At 40.6% G+C, this 20,482-nt stretch overlaps 14 non-coding genes across 14 annotated transcripts; all 14 read right to left on the bottom strand.

Annotated features, from left to right (window-relative positions):
• Positions 1 to 9,079: 9,079 nt before the first annotated feature.
• On the bottom strand, positions 9,080 to 9,151 carry TRNAH-GUG (transfer RNA histidin (anticodon GUG)). Its single transcript has one exon. It is a non-coding gene; the product is annotated as a tRNA-His (tRNA).
• A 79-nt stretch (positions 9,152 to 9,230) lies between these two features.
• Positions 9,231 to 9,302, bottom strand: TRNAH-GUG (transfer RNA histidin (anticodon GUG)). Its single transcript has one exon. It is a non-coding gene; the product is annotated as a tRNA-His (tRNA).
• Positions 9,303 to 15,232: 5,930 nt separating this feature from the next.
• Positions 15,233 to 15,304, bottom strand: TRNAH-GUG (transfer RNA histidin (anticodon GUG)). Its single transcript has one exon. It is a non-coding gene; the product is annotated as a tRNA-His (tRNA).
• Positions 15,305 to 15,532: 228 nt separating this feature from the next.
• Positions 15,533 to 15,604, bottom strand: TRNAH-GUG (transfer RNA histidin (anticodon GUG)). The gene has a single exon. It is a non-coding gene; the product is annotated as a tRNA-His (tRNA).
• Positions 15,605 to 16,283: 679 nt separating this feature from the next.
• On the bottom strand, positions 16,284 to 16,355 carry TRNAH-GUG (transfer RNA histidin (anticodon GUG)). Its single transcript has one exon. It is a non-coding gene; the product is annotated as a tRNA-His (tRNA).
• A 228-nt stretch (positions 16,356 to 16,583) lies between these two features.
• On the bottom strand, positions 16,584 to 16,655 carry TRNAH-GUG (transfer RNA histidin (anticodon GUG)). Its single transcript has one exon. It is a non-coding gene; the product is annotated as a tRNA-His (tRNA).
• A 228-nt stretch (positions 16,656 to 16,883) lies between these two features.
• Positions 16,884 to 16,955, bottom strand: TRNAH-GUG (transfer RNA histidin (anticodon GUG)). Its single transcript has one exon. It is a non-coding gene; the product is annotated as a tRNA-His (tRNA).
• Positions 16,956 to 17,183: 228 nt separating this feature from the next.
• Positions 17,184 to 17,255, bottom strand: TRNAH-GUG (transfer RNA histidin (anticodon GUG)). Its single transcript has one exon. It is a non-coding gene; the product is annotated as a tRNA-His (tRNA).
• Positions 17,256 to 17,785: 530 nt separating this feature from the next.
• TRNAH-GUG (transfer RNA histidin (anticodon GUG)) lies at positions 17,786 to 17,857 on the bottom strand. Its single transcript has one exon. It is a non-coding gene; the product is annotated as a tRNA-His (tRNA).
• Positions 17,858 to 18,085: 228 nt separating this feature from the next.
• TRNAH-GUG (transfer RNA histidin (anticodon GUG)) lies at positions 18,086 to 18,157 on the bottom strand. Its single transcript has one exon. It is a non-coding gene; the product is annotated as a tRNA-His (tRNA).
• A 530-nt stretch (positions 18,158 to 18,687) lies between these two features.
• On the bottom strand, positions 18,688 to 18,759 carry TRNAH-GUG (transfer RNA histidin (anticodon GUG)). The gene has a single exon. It is a non-coding gene; the product is annotated as a tRNA-His (tRNA).
• A 228-nt stretch (positions 18,760 to 18,987) lies between these two features.
• On the bottom strand, positions 18,988 to 19,059 carry TRNAH-GUG (transfer RNA histidin (anticodon GUG)). Its single transcript has one exon. It is a non-coding gene; the product is annotated as a tRNA-His (tRNA).
• Positions 19,060 to 19,889: 830 nt separating this feature from the next.
• Positions 19,890 to 19,961, bottom strand: TRNAH-GUG (transfer RNA histidin (anticodon GUG)). Its single transcript has one exon. It is a non-coding gene; the product is annotated as a tRNA-His (tRNA).
• A 379-nt stretch (positions 19,962 to 20,340) lies between these two features.
• On the bottom strand, positions 20,341 to 20,412 carry TRNAH-GUG (transfer RNA histidin (anticodon GUG)). Its single transcript has one exon. It is a non-coding gene; the product is annotated as a tRNA-His (tRNA).
• Positions 20,413 to 20,482: the final 70 nt, after the last annotated feature.

Genomic DNA, 20,482 nt, shown 5'->3' on the forward strand with positions numbered 1-20,482 from the left:
CAAAATGAAAACCCAATACGCTGGTTTTCCTAAAAACGTTGACTCCTTAGAAGAAAAACAAAAATATTTAAACGACTTTTGGGAACAAGACGGGATAAAAATAGGCCTAGAAGAGGTTAGCTCTAACCCGGCTCTCAAAGCGCTTGGCAAGCTTTCCCTTAACCAGCTTTGGGGGCGTCACCTAATTCAATTACGTCAAAATAATAGTTCTTTTATAAACTCCTACGCTGACTTGGTTAAAATTTTAACTGATAAAACGAAAGAGCTGACCGATTTAAAACTCCTAGAAAACGGAATGGCTCTCGTGACGACCAAATATCACGAAGACCACGTCCCGGCTTATCGTAAAGGTTCCCCAACTGTGGGCATTTTCGTCGCCTCTTATGGGCGTATTAAATTATACAATCTAATGGCTAAAATCGGGCCTAATTTGGCCTACGGCGATACGGACAGTTGTATTCTGATACACGATAAGAAATTAGATTTAACTTTATCAAGCAGCTTGGGCGGACTTACGGATGAATATCCTAATGACCCCATTAAAGCTTTTACCACGATAGCCCCCAAGGGTTACTCTATCTTGTTCGAATCGGGCAAAATTTTAACCAAGATAAAAGGCGTCACTCTTACTAAAAAAAATCAGACCATCTTAAACTTTGACACGATAAAGCAGTTGGCGCTCGAGAACCGCGAATTAAAATACCGTGTCGAGATTCCCTTTAACGTGAAAAGACAAAAAACCGGGCACTTGTATCTCAGACAAGCCGAAAAACTAGTGGGATTTACGTCGACGAAACGTATATTTTTCAAAGACGGTACTTCTATTCCCTACGGATATTCATGTCACTCACACGCCTAAAATTTCAAACCCCCTGTACCTTTCTTTTGGCTGGCCCCAGTAAGTCGGGAAAAAGTCACTGGACGTTTAATCTCTTGAAAAATAAAAATTTAATGTTCGACAATCCACCCCAAAAAATTTTATATTGCTACAATCTTTGGAACGATCAATTTGACGAATTAAAAACCCTCGCCCCCGAAATTGAATTCCATAAGGGACTCTTTAGTGAAAAACCCGAAGATTTGTTTGACAAAAGACAAAACAACCTCTTGGTGCTAGACGATCTTTCGAGCGAGTGCTTAGACAACGCGCTGGTATCTGAACTTTTTCGAGTGTGTTCGCATCATCTGAATCTGAGTATTGTATTCTTATGCCAGAACGTCTTTGGTCAGGGCAGATTTTCTCGCGACATTTCGCTTAACGCCTCATTTATAGTCCTGTACCGAAGCCCCCGTGATCCATCACAAATAAAACATTTAAGTCGTCAGATCTTTCCGCATAACCCTAATTTTCTGAGCAACGTTTATAATTACGTAACGTCGGATACGCCCTATTCTAACGTGGTTGTTGACCTGCAACAAAAAACTCCCGAATTTCTAAAAGTTAGAACGCAATGCCTCATGGAAGAAGGACCAATGTTAGTATTTACCGAAAATTAATTTTTTATTTTATGTATTTATCATTTTTGGTAGAGGAAAATGTATATTATTGTAATAATCAGAATATATAACAAAGTGTTTATTCGAATTTTACGTCATTCTGTAAAATGCCTTTGCCCAGGTCAATTATAGAAAGCCGCCCGTATCTAACTTTATTAAAAAAGGCTTCCCCAAATCAAAGACGATTTTTACTGAAGAACGCCACGCGAGATCAGGTTGGCTCAATCGCGAATATCTGTCATAATATTTGCCGCGGAGCTTTACCAGTTGGCGAGCATAAACGACGGCAATTACAACGATATAAAAAATCTATTAGAAAACTAGGTCAAAGAGATCTCAGTGATTGTTATCGACGAAGAATTCTAGTCTCGCAAACGGGCGGTTTTTGGGGAGCGATTCTCGATTCGCTCATCCCGCCAATCTTGGGTCGTATAATTAATCCGGCGCGATGAAGAAATTTGTCTTGCTACCCGCGGATAGCTATTTATCCGATACCGAAAAATTGCTAAATTTAATACAAGAACACATGAATAGTATTCTTAACAAACCCGTTCGAGACGGTAGTGAAGAAGAAAAACTACGAGAATATCTGGCAATGTTGGCGCGGTATCTCAGAATTAAAGACTATGACGGCGCTCCAGCCGTTCAAATAAAACCGCCCCCTTTACCTCCTTCTTCGAGTACGTTAGCGCCGATACAGTTAGCACACGGTGCGATCTACCAGCCTCCCGCTGTACCTAACGGTTCATTCGGTAACCCGCCGCTCGCCTCGCCAAGTTTTTTTTCGCCTCCCCAAACGCCAAATCAGCTCCATCAACTATTCGCCGCGCCGCAACAGGTGCAAAGAGCCGTACAGCAACCTCTCCACCAACTGGAAATGGCTATTAACAGGCCCCTCCCAGCATCACCGATAAATCCTGGAATTTCTACACCATGGCAGAGTGTCTCCGGCATTTCGGGGTTGGACGAAAGTCAATCGCCCGATTACGCCCATAAAACTTTAATTGCAGCCCCACAGCATCTCGTGACGTCACGAAATATTCCATTCAAGCCTGACTTTGCGAGTACTCCAGGCTACCAAAAGGGAAGATGGAAGAACGGCGCTAGCAACGTTTTCACTTCGCCCGCTCGAGCTGAGCTACGTAAATCTCGAAGCGAAACGAGTCTCGATGAATATAGCACGCCAACTTTCAAAGACAGCAGCTATAAGCCTTCGGAATCCACCCTTCGCAATACGACCGAACCTGTTTCCTTGCCTTTCGTAGGACCGCTCTTGACAAGAAAGGAATTGCCAACCCGACAAGGTCGCAAAGAAAGACGCCGGGCGTATTCTAAAGATCGTGAAATTAATGATTGGGAAATTAATGAATGGGAAAATTAATGTTTTTTTGTAAAACCATGTTTAATAAACACTATTGATTACAAAATCTGTTTTCGTGATTAAATAAATGTACACACAATGCCAATAGCGAAATTACTTCGTTCATATATATTTCATTATTATACATTTTTAAAATTTTCTTAAAGCTTAATCCAGCAGACCTATTTAACAGAAACGAAGCAACGTGCAAACCGCAAGTTTCTTGGTTCATATCTTGAATTATATTTTTATTATAAAACCATTTCTGAGCTAAATGATCCAATTTAAAACCGTAGACATCAAAATGTTGACCGAAAGAACAAAAAAAATCTCCCACGCGTTGTCCTTTCCTATTTTTAGCACTGACGAAGATTCCTATCCAATGGCTTCCCGGCATTGATGAGTCTTGTACATTGGCCACCAAACAAAAGGGCTTTTTTTTCGGACAATCTCGAGGTAAAGTATCTTTGGAAAATGTGCCCATAAAAAAAGGTTTGGTTCTCGGGTCGCATTTTAAAAAAGCGTCCAATTGAAAAGTATTCATGGCAAAACCCTTTGAATTTCTTCGGGGTAAAATGACCCCAATATTTTCTCGTTATTATTGTCCTTGATATGGTAGAGTGGGCGGGGTTTATTTATCACCTTCGATATGGTGAAAACCTCTTTACCCCAATATCCTTTAAATCCCTTACGAAATACTTTGCTGGTTTTTGACAGGCGCACGTGATCGCCATTCTTGAATTTCGGTTCCTCTCTTTTCGCTTTCTTTCCAAATAATTTTTGCCAAACAAGATGCTCATTGGCTAAGGTTACTTCGCTAGGTCTATATCCCGTCGTGCGATGAATGCTGTCGTTATAGGACTTTACAATTTTTGGTAGTTCTTTTATAAATTTTTTTCCTTTACTTTTGGTAAGAAATCTGTAAATTTTATTTTTAAGCGTCCTTTTCACTCTCTCGCATACGCTGCTTTTTTATCGCCGTAACAAACGAAATGCTTAATTCCCTGGTCCTTGAAATAGCGTTGCACTTTACGATTTAAAAATTCAGAACCTTGATCAGTATTAATTTTCAAAGGCTTACGTTGTTTGTGGATTTTTTTGAAAGCAGCTAATATATCGCTCGCTCTCTTAGTTTTCACGGGAATAGCGAATAAATATCGGGACAGAATATCGATATTAGTAAGAATATAATTAAATTTATTAATATTTTTTAATTCGTTTAACTCGATTAAATCAGCCTGGTGTTCTTCGTTCAAGCTCGTGACATAAGTCCTATTTCTAGGAAAATTAAATTTTCTATCTTTGTGCAACGTATAGGCGTCTTGGGTCAACGCCCAATCTTTAATTTTTTTCTTGGAAATAGAGGGTAATTGTTCGGATAAACGTTTTAGTCCTCCCAGACTTCCGGGATTTTCTGGGTCAAAATAAATAGATTCTATATTCATGTCTTGACAGTTCAAAGTGTGCTACATTATTAAATGAAAGACCAGCAAAGTTTACATTTTTATACATTTTAATGGAAATTTTTAATACATCAGCTCTGATAAAATTTCAGATTCATTTTGCATGATATTATGATATAAATTTTCTACCCCCAGTTTATAGTCGGGAAAGTTGACGTAAAATGCCTTAATTACGTTGTCATAGTTCATAAGGGGTATCGCCATCTTGACACTTTTTTCAAGTCTTTCGCAGAAATGTGACGCGATCGGTTTGCAGCTAATGTGATGGGCCAATTGATTATGGCAGGGCAGGTTTGGGCACGCCTCGGTTAACGTAAATAATACACTTTTTAATTCGTCTAAAATAGACATTTTCATTCCTTCAAAAGCGTCTTTTCGGTCAGTTATTTCTTTGTCGAGACTCGTACGGATAATCTTCAAACGGTCCCAGGCTTCTTTATCTAGGGCGACCCCGTTGGCGGAGGAATACACAACGTCGTAATTTGAATTAGACCCGCGAATATAGCCGCGAATATCAATAATTCTTCCACGCTGACAGAAGAATCCTTCCAACTTGACACTATCCGACAACCAGCTGTGAAAACGTATAGCTTCGGTAGTGGTATTGAAAAATCTTTCAATTTCTTGTTCATAGTTCCAGAGATTCTTCCACACTTTTACGCTAAAATTGACATATTTTCTATGTCCTTGACGGTTAATTAAAATTTCAGGCTCCGCGAGATTCGCCGATAAAAAATGTCGAGTTGGTTGGAGAGAAAATGGGGGCGTGTCATTCTCAAACAAAAGCTCGCGTCGAACTAATCGCATAGAAAACAGGGTGGCTCATTTTATTCGATACTATATATCACCTTTCTGTCCCGGGTAATTAAAATCTCGTTATCAAATTCAAAGTACATTATACACACGACATTAGTCGGTAGGGGGTCTTTCAATTGAACATCTAAACGTAGAGACCCCTGTCGAGGAATACTCGTATGATCAGCCGAAGCATTCTGGTCCGGCGACATATCGAAAGTAAAGATGGTGTACCCCTCCTTAAAATTCGCAAAATTTAGATAATTACCCCTATCTTCGGAAGCTATGCCCATTGACTCGAATAAAGCCTGGTAAGGTAAACAGTAATTTGAATTTGCATAATCCATTTGAAAGCCGTCAGGAGGGTATCTATCCGGTCCGACTGACAAAGATAAGTCGGTGATATTTAAATGTTCAAATTTCAAGCTATTTGTGGTCAATGACCCGTTGAAAGCTTCTTCTTTGACAAAAACTACAACTGCCCTTTTTGGTATTTTCCCGAGTATAACGTTATCGCGATTTATGTTTTTTAGACCCTGAGCGATAGAAAAACTTTTCATAATTGTTTGCGTAATGGGATAAATCGCTGGTATTCCGCTTTCTAGCATCCTAGCGTGGGCTAAACTTATCTGCGGAGCCACCTTGACTTTAGTAACGTATAAATACGCCTGTTCTAAAATTAGCTTATAATCTTTTCCCTGCTCTAAAGCTATTATACAAGTTAAACGAGGGCTTCTTACTAAGCGGAATCTTACGGGTAGTTGATTGACAATAAACTTATTCATGTGACAAATATCGAGGGGTAAATGGCCCATTAACTCAAACGTGGTCGATTCTTTCGTTCGCGCGCATCTCTTCAGCATTCCGTTACGATCATTGTTAAAAGCAGGTTCCCACATGTCTTGCGGGTTACAGGCCGCGTTCATATAATACATTCCATTCTCCAGTTGCGTTTTCTTAGCATCTTCACCAAAATTCAGCAATTTCGCCAAGTACGCGTTATACGCCGAAAGATTATTTGTAGACTGTACCGACGTATCGCCCAAATACGCGTCGATTTGCGAAAAAAGAGTTCCATTAAGATTATTCGTGACCCCGACTTTCACTTCAGTGGCTGGTACGTCTGTACCGTCGAAATGCACGAGTTTCATTTTTAGTTTGAGCATAGTTTTGGATAAATCAATGTATAAGTCATCAGATGCCGGAATAAAAAATTCGAGAGGGCCATTGTCGGTTATGTTATTCGTGGGCAGATATCGTATTTCGGTTGTAGCTAATATATTGGTATTTAACACGGGTCGTTCGAACAAGTCTAACGAACTTAGCATGCCTTCTCGAAGCGCCATTGTTTCTTATCCCAAAAAATCGTCTTTCGTCCTTGATTTTTTCGTTTTCTTTTTCCGTTGTCTAGGAGGCGCGCGTCTCTTACGAGTTCCACTGCCTGACTGGGGCTTACTCATTCTGTCAGCGGCTTTATGTAACAAATTGCTTCCGGCTAATCGTAAATTGTTGCGGATAGCCAATTGCGGATCTACACCGGATTCCAAATCACCGAACATACGCTTTCCGAGACCTAGCGCTTCGCTGCGTAAAGGTATTACCATCGGTGTAATATATCTCATTAATTTCTTAAATATTCCACCCAAACCACGCCCTCTCTGGTAAACGGGGCCGGCAAACACTCGCCCCCCATATTGAGACTTATAGTAACGGAAATAACTGTCACTCTCTGACATCTTTCTTGAAATGAAGTCGAACGACCGTCTTCCCCGCGTTAAATATCAAATTTTCTCCAAAATCAGTTTTTAAGTCTATCTCGATCAACTCTAGCTCTCTTGCTTTAACCGGGTAATAGTCTATTTTGTCGTATATAATAGACTTATTACTAGACTGATCATTGCTCGCTAACGGTATAATTTTCATGAGAGGAGCGAAAGTATCTCCGGTATACTGGGGATATATTAAATTCGAATATAGATAAAGCGTACTCGCGCCTCTAGATAAATCGGCCGGATAAGTACTGTCGTGACCAACCAGGTCAAAATCAAAATCCGTAAATCCTAATAATTCGCCTAAGCCTTTCTTACTGGATTTGAAGAAAATAGTCACAGCCCCGTGATCAGCTCCTACATGGATTGTGCCATTGGGGTTTATACCGAAATGAACAAGGTTTCTCACGTGATCAGGGATAGTGTTTGACATGGCGTCTAATATTGCTTGAATACTTAAATAAGTTCCAATCGGAATATTACAGTCAACTTCTACGTTGCGTGTAAAAGTCATATCGCGTAGATGATTTTCTTTGATTTCAATATAATTTAGATGATTTAAAATTATGCTCCTCGTATAGGGGGTTACCGGTTTTGACAGCTGATATACCCCCGATTGATATCCCGTGTCATCCTTGCTCTCGAAACATAACAGTTCTTTCAAAGGTCCGTCAGGAATAAATAACTCGAAATTGGTCTTCTTTTTCTTGGTCGGGTCAGCCGGATTATGTATTGTCGGATCGTAAATCCAATAAAGTCCATCGGGTTTTTCCCAGATTTTGAACGAAATGTAGGCGTCCAGTCCATTTTCCCTTATTCCTTCGTTAATAGCGCGTACAACTTTTTTAACCAGACTATATTTGATGACAAATCCGGCAGTGTCTTTTTCGGCTTCCAATTTAGCGACTTTTAATGAGATTTTATAAATGTAAGGTCGTTTTTTATAATAATCTGCTACCACCGTTTTTAATTGAAAATTATTAGTTTTATCCGTGATATTTTCCTAGTTGGGAGGCAAAATTACTTCCGACACGCCAACAACAAATTTGTCCGGTAGTGTTATAGAACGACCCAAGTTTACTTTAAAGTTTGACTGAGTATTCGCCGGATAGAGGTCGCTAGAGGCGTTACTCGGTAGAGTTACGTAAAAGTCGTCCATTTTTATAAAAAGAATGACGGTTTCTTATTTGGAGGGGATTCGAACTCGTGACTATTTGAATTTGCTGTTTACAAAGTTGTTCGTCCTACCAAGTAAGCTACCGTCGTGGCTATTTACCGTAGCCATTTTTTCTTCGAAATTTACGTATACAACGAAATCGTCCCGAATACAAATCTGGAGTTTCCTCTAACAGCGAGCGGGGTAACCTAGCAACGGCGCATTCCTCGATAAACACCTGCTCGTAATCAATCAAACCTGTCACCACTTTAACAATGCCCGAGTATAGCGAGCCTGGGAATTCCTTTAAAGGAGTACTGACCCCTTTTCGCGCCAAAACACCAACCAGTCAGCGCCATTTTGAATAATTTCGCGACAGCCAATAAGCGCGCAGTACACGCGCGTAGTAACCACGTGGTCCCCGCGCCGCGTAGTTACGCGCCAGCCAATCAGCGCGCAGGTAACCACGTGGTTCCCGCGCCGCGTAGTTACGCGCCAGCCAATCAGCGCGCGCGCTACTCTGCGGAGGTCAATGACCCCGATCCCCGAGGAAAATGCCGACCCCCCCGCGCCACCTGCCGGAAGGGGGAAGGAAGCGGGGACTTCCGGTGCCGACCCCCTTTCTACCTCTACATTGAAAAACCCTGATGATTGGGGCATATCCTACTCACGTTGCCAAGCGTCTAATAAATTTCCAAAAAGGAAAATTACAAAATATTAAAAAAATACTAAGTTTAATGCCGTGATCAGGATTCGAACCTGGGTTATTAAGGCCACAACACAAGGTACTAACCACTATACGATCACGGCCGTCCACTTCAGGTTAACAAGCGTCTAATAAATTTCCAAAAAGGAAAATTACAAAATATTAAAAACATACTAAGTTTAATGCCGGACCAGGATTCGAACCTGGGTTATTGCGGCCACAACGCAAGGTACTTAGCACTATACGATCACGGCCTTCCACTTCACGTTGCCAAGTTTCTAATAAATTTCCAAAAAGGAAAATTACAAAATATTAAAAAAATACTAAGTTTAATGCCGTGACCAGGATTCGAACCTGGGTTATTGCGGCCACAACGCAAGGTACTAACCACTATACGATCACGGCCTTCCACTTCACGTTGCCAAGTTTCTAATAAATTTCCAAAATGGAAAATTACAAAATATTAAAAAAATACTAAGTTTAATGCCGTGACCAGGATTCGAACCTGGGTTATTGCGGCCACAACGCAAGGTACTAACCACTATACGATCACGGCCGTCCACTTCACGTTAACAAGCGTCTAATAAATTTCCAAAAAGGAAAATTACAAAATATTAAAAAAATACTAAGTTTAATGCCGTGACCAGGATTCGAACCTGGGTTATTGCGGCCACAACTCAAGGTACTTATCACTGTACGATCACGGCCTTCCACTTCACGTTGCCAAGTTTCGAATAAATTTCCAAAAAGGAAAATTACAGAATATTAAAAAAATACTAAGTTTAATGCCGTGACCAGGATTCGAACCTGGGTTATTGCGGCCACAACGCAAGGTACTAACCACTATACGATCTTGGTCTTCCACTTCACGTTGCCAAGTTTCTAATTAATTTCCAAAAAGGAAAATTACAAAATATTTAAAAAACAAGATTTAATGCCGTGACCAGGATTCGAACCTGGGTTATGGCGGCCACAACGCAAGGTACTAACCACTTTTTTTTTTTTTTATAAAATTTTTATTTTGTTACATGCATTATTGCACAGTGTTAATATTTAAAACAAATTTAACAATTTAAACCTACGTACATCCAGAAATGTTATATATATGTGAAGCAGTGTTATTAAAAGCATTACACAATTGAAGTTAGAAACAACATGAAAAATAAATAAGCAAAATATCATTGATAAAAAATCCTCAGTTATAGAAAATAATAACTACTGCAAATACAACAAAATACACATTTCAATAAAGTACTTTAAATATTAATGACCATAAGGATATCTCCAAGATTATTGACCCCTCATATGTTACGAAAAATATCTATTGCGGCCGTACAACCCGGCTTATGAAGGAGTAGCCATTGCACGCGGTACCGAGCCTCAGTTTTTATGAGAGCACGAAAACGGGAAAAAAGCGTACGCTTATTGGTTATCTGCCCCAAATTGTACAAACAACGATTACTCCAAATGGCTTCTTTGGCACTAGCAGTTAATATGGAAGCGACCTCCCAATGCTCTTTAGAGTCCGCAGTTTTAGGCTTGAGTCCAAAGACGATATAACGCGTCAACATGTCCTTTTCACCAAACAGCGTGTACAGCGACAACACTGAAGAAAATAACCAATCGAGCCATTCGTGCGTATCTTGACATTTCAAAAATAAATGCGAAACTGACTCCTTTTCAAGGCCACATAGCGGGCACTGATCATCGTCTGTTATGCCGGCGCGAAATAGCCGCTGCTTGACCATGAACCCCATATGATACACTCGGAGATTCATACTTGACAATCGGGGACCCAACGTAGAATTGACAAGTGATGGAACCCGGAACTTCTGTAAAGGGCCCCCGAAGAAAGCCCGCCAACGTTCTTCACCATTCGATTCCGGAATCGGGGTTACGGCATTGAAAGTTTTGGAAATTGACGTAGATGTAATTTTGTCCAATTCCACAGATATCCCTGTGTCCGCGACCAGCGCGAACGTTGGCCGTGTCTCAAGCTCGTAGACCTCTTTACTATGTATCACTCGATGTACCGCGGGAGGGAGAGAATCTTTGATCCTTTGAAAAATTTGCAACAACCGACGGCGACCGATTCCGGAATCTGCGGTCAATTCCAAAAAGGCTTCATCCGGAAGAAACCCCAGGATGACCTCGTAGCAAATATCTTTCAGGTAGACCACGCCACAAGAAGCAAGAAGACGCCGCTCAGCCAAAGAAATGTTCGTGATTAAAAGATTTGAGTTATAAAATAGGGGCTCCATAATAGGGTTGGTCAAAGGAACCAAGGTCCATCGCGTGAGAGCCAAGAACTCTTTCCAAGCCAATAACATTGATCCATGGCGTTTCGGGATAGCGCAAAGCAGACGACGTTCAATTCTAATCCGTAGCATTGAGAGACCCTGGCGAAGTCCGCCGCCATATTCGTCAAAGAACCGAGACGCAACGCATGCGACATGCGAAGGCTTGGACCCGGTAGCGAGCTTCAAACATTCCTTCAGACGAAGTACCTTCTGTTTGATCCGAAGATTGATTAATCCAAACCCGCCTTGACTCTTATGGCGAGTTAAGGTTTCGTACGATATAGAATGTGGGCGATCCTTCCAAATAAAATCCAACAGGAGCCGCTTAAAATCAGAGAACCAGCGGTCCGGTAAATCAAAAACCTCCAGAATATGCCACAATATCGACGCTCCTAACACGTTAATGATAATGACTTTCCCAAAAATGGTCAGACTACGACCCTTCCAAACGTGTAGGACATTTTTAAATTTTTCATACCGGCCCTCCCAGTTCATCGTGGCAACGACGTCATGGTCATAGCCCAAGGTCACGCCCAATACCTTTATTGAACGGTCGCTAATAACAAGCCCAGCCACAGTCTGGTCCGCGTGAAATCGCAAGGAGCCGAGCCAACAACCCGAACTTTTTGCAAGATTGATGGCAGCTCCCGAAGACTGGCAATAAAGTTCAATATCCTCCAAAAGGTAAGTAACATCCCTAGGCCCAGTGACGAGAATGGAAGTGTCATCAATATGTTGAAACACCACAGGGGACGGTGTTAAGTCCGTGAGCATTATCCGACATATACGTTTGTCCGTTTCGAGTAAGGCGCAAAAAGGTTCAGATGATAGAACGTACAGCAAAGGACTGAGCGGACACCCTTGACGAACCGAGCGGCTAATGACAAAAGAATCGGTAACATATCCATGAAGCTTAATAGCTGTCTTGGCGCCAACTAAAAACATCTGAATCCAAGCGCGGAAGCGTGCGCCGAAACCAAAGGCTTCTAAGATTGCAAATAGATACGGCCATTCCACCCGATCGAACGCTTTTAACAAATCGAGTTGAAGAAAAATCCCTGGCCTATTTTCCATTTTTAAAAACTCCATGACATCAGACAGAAAACGGGGAGTATCGGAAATGGTACGCCCACGAATGCCACCAGTTTGACACGGTGACGTAATTAAAGGTAAAAGCGGCGAAACACGGCGAGTAAAAACCTTAGCAAGGAGTTTCCTATCGCCATTCAATAGGGTAATTGGCCTCCAATTTTTCAGAAGAGTCAAATCCCCCGATTTAGGCAACAAAACCACCATCCCTTCTCGCATGCTATTCGGCAAAAGGCCACGGGCTTCGCATTCGGCAACCAAGCGCATAAAGTCATCTTTAATTAGAGGGATAAAGAAACGCAGGAACTCATTAGTAAAGCCATCTCTACCGGGGGCCTTCCCTCCGGCCAAATTAGTTAACTCCGTGTAAATGTCGCTCCAGGTCACGACGGCTTCGCAGGAATCGCGGTCACCTTCAGTAAGCCTCCCTGAGATTAAATTCTTCAAATTGTCAGTAGCGGCTTGAGACGTAACGCCTCGTGTATACAACTCCGAATAAAAACGGAACACTTCCTCCCTTATTAACGCAGGATCTTTAATAATCTCCCCCGAAGGGAGAGTCAGAGAAGTCATTTGACGTTGACGCTGACGAAATTTCTCCAGCCGCAAAAAATACTGAGTGGGGCGTTCCCCCAAATCTCTCCACTCCAACCTCGAACGAACTAATGCACCCTGCAAATCGTTCTCTTCCATATCTCGTAATTTACTCGTTACCGCAGCTATTTCGTCTAAATTCGTATCTGTTTTTAATGGCGAATCTTGTAGGTCTCGAAGCCTATTTTGTAGGTCCGCCCATACAGCCCGCTTCATCAACGCTTTGTGACGCCCGTAAAAAATGCAGTACTCCCGTATTTTAACTTTTAAAGCATCATACCACTCAAAGATATCGGTTAAATAACAAGGCCAAGAATAACTATTTTTAACTGTCCGCTCGATGGCCGTGCAAAAAAGTGCGTCTTCTAAAAAAGTAGAATTAAAACTCCAAGTACCGGGCCCCCTAAGAATACCACTAGGTTCAAAAATCAGAGAAACACCCTTATGGTCAGAGAAACTACAAAAAACATGCATACACTTTGAAATATTATATACGTCTGAATGTAAAGCAAAAAAATAATCAATTCGAGAACTCACAAAGTTACCAAAAACCACCCCCGATCGCGTATAATCGAATGTTTTTTTATGTTGCAACCGCCAAATGTCTACCAACGAGAGATAAGAGACCCAGCGATGAAGATTCGTCATTCCACTCACCGTAATCTTGGCAGGCGACCGCCGATCAAAAACTCGAGAAACAATATCATTAAAATCACCGCCCAATAGCGGACGATTTAACACACGAACAATGGGAATTAAATTTTGCATAAAAATAGATCTATTGACCGCATCGGTTGGGGCATAAACAGAACCTAAATCAACTTTCTCGCCTTCAATTTCAGCGGAAATAAAAATATACCGGCCCTCGTTAGAACTTATCAAATTACATTCTTTAAAATCAAGTAACCGCGAAATACAAATTGCCACACCGCAAAACTTGGTGTCCAAGTTCAAGTCCACGTAGACCGCACCCGAAAAAAAAGTCCGAAAAGTACTTACATGACACGCCTCCCAATGAGTCTCTTGCAACAACAACACATCATAATGCTTCGCCCACAAAACCAACTTTCGCATCTTCTCTACATCGCGCAAACCGCCTACATTAATCGTCAGAATTTTCACCGGCATTTGGATTCAAATTAATTTGGGTCCATTTACCCGATGGCAACTTCTGAAATATCTTGTGCGGAGGACCTGTAGACGGATTAGTAGCTGAATCGGTGTCACCAGATGAGATCCGGTGCTTGGAACCCCTTTGAGCTTCACCAGTCGGTTTGACGCGGCCCACTTGGTCAGCGCCCATTCCCTGAGACATCGGCGTTGCGTTAGGAGTGGCAATATGAACTTCTTCGTGTCCGGCACCCAATGAACCAGGACCATCGACGGCATCCTTACGACCCTCAGCGAATTCATCAATCGATCCCCCCGCGACAATGACAGGGGGTTGTCCACGCTCCTGTCCCTTCATCTCCACTGCAGGGCGTTCCCAAGTAGGGCAATTACGCACAGCATGACCTTGTGTTTTACATTTACGCCAAATAAATTGAGGGCAATCCTTATATAAATGATCGGATGCCAGACACATATTACAGACTTTAACTTGCGATTCATGAGTGACACGGTAAGAATTTTCTCTATTTAAGACATCCGGAACTCGAAGACTGTAAGGTAACGCTGATTTACCTTCCGGGAGCGTCAAACGGACTGATCTGATACCACAATAGAACCCGGCTTTTTCCCGCCACGAAATCGTACCTCTGACTTCGCAGCCCATCATCGTCAACTTCGCCAGCAACGCCTCATCAGTAACATAATCCGGAAGGCCGAAAAAATTTGCCGTAACAGTTTTTTTGGTGACGCTCGAAATGGCATAAGTAATGCTGTCTACCTCCATCCCAGTGTCAATCGCATCATTAATCAAAGTTTCAGACGAAAATACCAAAATGTAGCCGCCCGTGGACGGAACAACAGATTTCACCGCATCCAAACCATATTGAATTTTCACAGCCTCCGCAACATCGTCAAACTTCGGTAATTTTCCTTCAAAATCCACAAAAACCGACCGTTTAATAATATCCATCCTGGATCAGAAGACCCAGGAGGGAAATCACCCGCAAGAAACCGAAACTAGATAAAAAAGGTTTTAACAGAGAAAAAAAAAAACTTGAACTAAAATAACAACTTAAAGGCGGCAAACAGGCTTAGCGAAAACGGAGCGAAAAATTACGAACCGTTCACTACCAAACCTAGCAGCGAACTCCCTACGATCACGGCCTTCCACTTCACGTTGCCAAGTTTCTAATAAATTTCCAAAAAAGGAAAATTACAAAATATTAAAAAAATACTAAGTTTAATGACGTGACCAGGATTCGAACCTGGGTTATTGCGGCCACAACGCAAGGTACTAACCACTATACGATCACGGCCTTTCACTTCACTTTGCCAAGTTTCTAATTAATTTCCAAAAAGGAAAATTACAAAATATTTAAAAAACAAGGTTTAATGCCGTGACCAGGATTCGAACCTGGGTTATTGCGGCCACAACGCAAGGTACTAACCACTATACGATCACGGCCTTCCACTTTACGTTGCCAAGTTTCTAATAAATTTCCAAAAAGGAAACTTACAAATTATTAAAATAATACTAAGTTTAATGCCGTGACCAGGATTCGAACCTGGTATATTGCGGCCACAACGCAAGATACCTACCACTATACGATCACGGCCTTTCACTTCACTTTGCCAAGTTTCTAATTAATTTCCAAAAAGGAAAATTACAAAATATTTAAAAAACAAGGTTTAATGCCGTGACCAGGATTCGAACCTGGGTTATTGCGGCCACAACGCAAGGTACTAACCACTATACGATCACGGCCTTCCACTTTACGTTGCCAAGTTTCTAATAAATTTCCAAAAAGGAAAATTACAAATTATTAAAATAATACTAAGTTTAATGCCGTGACCAGGATTCGAACCTGGTATATTGCGGCCACAACGCAAGGTACTAACCACTATACGATCACGGCCTTCCACTTTACGTTGCCAAGTTTCTAATAAATTTCCAAAAAGGAAAATTACAAATTATTAAAATAATACTAAGTTTAATGCCGTGACCAGGATTCGAACCTGGTATATTGCGGCCACAACGCAAGGTACTAACCACTATACGATCACGGCCTTTCACTTCACTTTGCCAAGTTTCTAATTAATTTCCAAAAAGGAAAATTACAAAATATTTAAAAAACAAGGTTTAATGCCGTGAAGAGGATTCGAACCTGGGTTATTGCGGCCACAACGCAAGGTACTAACCACTATACGATCACGGCCTTCCACTTTACGTTGCCAAGTTTCTAATAAATTTCCAAAAAGGAAAATTACAAATTATTAAAATAATACTAAGTTTAATGCCGTGACCAGGATTCGAACCTGGTATATTGCGGCCACAACGCAAGGTACTAACCACTATACGATCACGGCCTTTCACTTCACTTTGCCAAGTTTCTAATTAATTTCCAAAAAGGAAAATTACAAAATATTTAAAAAACAAGGTTTAATGCCGTGACCAGGATTCGAACCTGGGTTATTGCGGCCACAACGCAAGGTACTAACCACTATACGATCACGGCCTTCCACTTTAGGTTGCCAAGTTTCTAATAAATTTCCAAAAAGGAAAATTACAAATTATTAAAATAATACTAAGTTTAATGCCGTGACCAGGATTCGAACCTGGTATATTGCGGCCACAACGCAAGATACCTACCACTATACGATCACGGCCTTTCACTTCACTTTGCCAAGTTTCTAATTAATTTCCAAAAAGGAAAATTACAAAATATTTAAAAAACAAGGTTTAATGCCGTGACCAGGATTCGAACCTGGGTTATTGCGGCCACAACGCAAGGTACTAACCACTATACGATCACGGCCTTCCACTTTACGTTGCCAAGTTTCTAATAAATTTCCAAAAAGGAAAATTACAAATTATTAAAATAATACTAAGTTTAATGCCGTGACCAGGATTCGAACCTGGTATATTGCGGCCACAACGCAAGATACCTACCACTATACGATCACGGCCTTTCACTTCACTTTGCCAAGTTTCTAATTAATTTCCAAAAAGGAAAATTACAAAATATTTAAAAAACAAGGTTTAATGCCGTGACCAGGATTCGAACCTGGGTTATTGCGGCCACAACGCAAGGTACTAACCACTATACGATCACGGCCTTCCACTTTACGTTGCCAAGTTTCTAATAAATTTCCAAAAAGGAAAATTACAAATTATTAAAATAATACTAAGTTTAATGCCGTGACCAGGATTCGAACCTGGTATATTGCGGCCACAACGCAAGATACCTACCACTATACGATCACGGCCTTTCACTTCACTTTGCCAAGTTTCTAATTAATTTCCAAAAAGGAAAATTACAAAATATTTAAAAAACAAGGTTTAATGCCGTGACCAGGATTCGAACCTGGGTTATTGCGGCCACAACGCAAGGTACTAACCACTATACGATCACGGCCTTCCACTTTACGTTGCCAAGTTTCTAATAAATTTCCAAAAAGGAAAATTACAAATTATTAAAATAATACTAAGTTTAATGCCGTGACCAGGATTCGAACCTGGTATATTGCGGCCACAACGCAAGGTACTAACCACTATACGATCACGGCCTTCCACTTTACGTTGCCAAGTTTCTAATAAATTTCCAAAAAGGAAAATTACAAATTATTAAAATAATACTAAGTTTAATGCCGTGACCAGGATTCGAACCTGGTATATTGCGGCCACAACGCAAGGTACTAACCACTATACGATCACGGCCTTTCACTTCACTTTGCCAAGTTTCTAATAAATTTCCAAAAAGGAAAATTACAAATTATTAAAATAATACTAAGTTTAATGCCGTGACCAGGATTCGAACCTGGTATATTGCGGCCACAACGCAAGATACCTACCACTATACGATCACGGCCTTTCACTTCACTTTGCCAAGTTTCTAATTAATTTCCAAAAAGGAAAATTACAAAATATTTAAAAAACAAGGTTTAATGCCGTGACCAGGATTCGAACCTGGGTTATTGCGGCCACAACGCAAGGTACTAACCACTATACGATCACGGCCTTCCACTTTACGTTGCCAAGTTTCTAATAAATTTCCAAAAAGGAAAATTACAAATTATTAAAATAATACTAAGTTTAATGCCGTGACCAGGATTCGAACCTGGTATATTGCGGCCACAACGCAAGATACCTACCACTATACGATCACGGCCTTTCACTTCACTTTGCCAAGTTTCTAATTAATTTCCAAAAAGGAAAATTACAAAATATTTAAAAAACAAGGTTGAATGCCGTGACCAGGATTCGAACCTGGGTTATTGCGGCCACAACGCAAGGTACTAACCACTATACGATCACGGCCTTCCACTTTACGTTGCCAAGTTTCTAATAAATTTCCAAAAAGGAAAATTACAAATTATTAAAATAATACTAAGTTTAATGCCGTGACCAGGATTCGAACCTGGTATATTGCGGCCACAACGCAAGGTACTAACCACTATACGATCACGGCCTTCCACTTTACGTTGCCAAGTTTCTAATAAATTTCCAAAAAGGAAAATTACAAATTATTAAAATAATACTAAGTTTAATGCCGTGACCAGGATTCGAACCTGGTATATTGCGGCCACAACGCAAGGTACTAACCACTATACGATCACGGCCTTTCACTTCACTTTGCCAAGTTTCTAATAAATTTCCAAAAAGGAAAATTACAAATTATTAAAATAATACTAAGTTTAATGCCGTGACCAGGATTCGAACCTGGTATATTGCGGCCACAACGCAAGATACCTACCACTATACGATCACGGCCTTTCACTTCACTTTGCCAAGTTTCTAATTAATTTCCAAAAAGGAAAATTACAAAATATTTAAAAAACAAGGTTTAATGCCGTGACCAGGATTCGAACCTGGGTTATTGCGGCCACAACGCAAGGTACTAACCACTATACGATCACGGCCTTCCACTTTACGTTGCCAAGTTTCTAATAAATTTCCAAAAAGGAAAATTACAAATTATTAAAATAATACTAAGTTTAATGCCGTGACCAGGATTCGAACCTGGTATATTGCGGCCACAACGCAAGATACCTACCACTATACGATCACGGCCTTTCACTTCACTTTGCCAAGTTTCTAATTAATTTCCAAAAAGGAAAATTACAAAATATTTAAAAAACAAGGTTGAATGCCGTGACCAGGATTCGAACCTGGGTTATTGCGGCCACAACGCAAGGTACTAACCACTATACGATCACGGCCTTCCACTTTACGTTGCCAAGTTTCTAATAAATTTCCAAAAAGGAAAATTACAAATTATTAAAATAATACTAAGTTTAATGCCGTGACCAGGATTCGAACCTGGTATATTGCGGCCACAACGCAAGATACCTACCACTATACGATCACGGCCTTTCACTTCACTTTGCCAAGTTTCTAATTAATTTCCAAAAAGGAAAATTACAAAATATTTAAAAAACAAGGTTTAATGCCGTGACCAGGATTCGAACCTGGTATATTGCGGCCACAACGCAAGATACCTACCACTATACGATCACGGCCTTCCACTTTACGTTGCCAAGTTTCTAATAAATTTCCAAAAAGGAAAATTACAAATTATTAAAATAATACTAAGTTTAATGCCGTGACCAGGATTCGAACCTGGTATATTGCGGCCACAACGCAAGGTACTAACCACTATACGATCACGGCCTTCCACTTTACGTTGCCAAGTTTCTAATAAATTTCCAAAAAGGAAAATTACAAATTATTAAAATAATACTAAGTTTAATGCCGTGACCAGGATTCGAACCTGGTATATTGCGGCCACAACGCAAGGTACTAACCACTATACGATCACGGCCTTTCACTTCACTTTGCCAAGTTTCTAATAAATTTCCAAAAAGGAAAATTACAAATTATTAAAATAATACTAAGTTTAATGCCGTGACCAGGATTCGAACCTGGTATATTGCGGCCACAACGCAAGATACCTACCACTATACGATCACGGCCTTTCACTTCACTTTGCCAAGTTTCTCATTAATTTCCAAAAAGGAAAATTACAAAATATTTAAAAAACAAGGTTTAATGCCGTGACCAGGATTCGAACCTGGGTTATTGCGGCCACAACGCAAGGTACTAACCACTATACGATCACGGCCTTCCACTTTACGTTGCCAAGTTTCTAATAAATTTCCAAAAAGGAAAATTACAAATTATTAAAATAATACTAAGTTTAATGCCGTGACCAGGATTCGAACCTGGTATATTGCGGCCACAACGCAAGATACCTACCACTATACGATCACGGCCTTCCACTTTACGTTGCCAAGTTTCTAATTAATTTCCAAAAAGGAAAATTACAAATTATTAAAATAATACTAAGTTTAATGCCGTGACCAGGATTCGAACCTGGTATATTGCGGCCACAACGCAAGATACCTACCACTATACGATCACGGCCTTTCACTTCACTTTGCCAAGTTTCTAATTAATTTCCAAAAAGGAAAATTACAAAATATTTAAAAAACAAGGTTTAATGCCGTGACCAGGATTCGAACCTGGGTTATTGCGGCCACAACGCAAGGTACTAACCACTATACGATCACGGCCTTCCACTTTACGTTGCCAAGTTTCTAATAAATTTCCAAAAAGGAAAATTACAAATTATTAAAATAATAC

Source organism: Leiobunum rupestre, chromosome 4, assembly GCF_980474605.1.
Source record: "Leiobunum rupestre chromosome 4, qqLeiRupe1.1.hap1, whole genome shotgun sequence".
Taxonomy (NCBI): domain Eukaryota; kingdom Metazoa; phylum Arthropoda; class Arachnida; order Opiliones; family Sclerosomatidae; genus Leiobunum; species Leiobunum rupestre.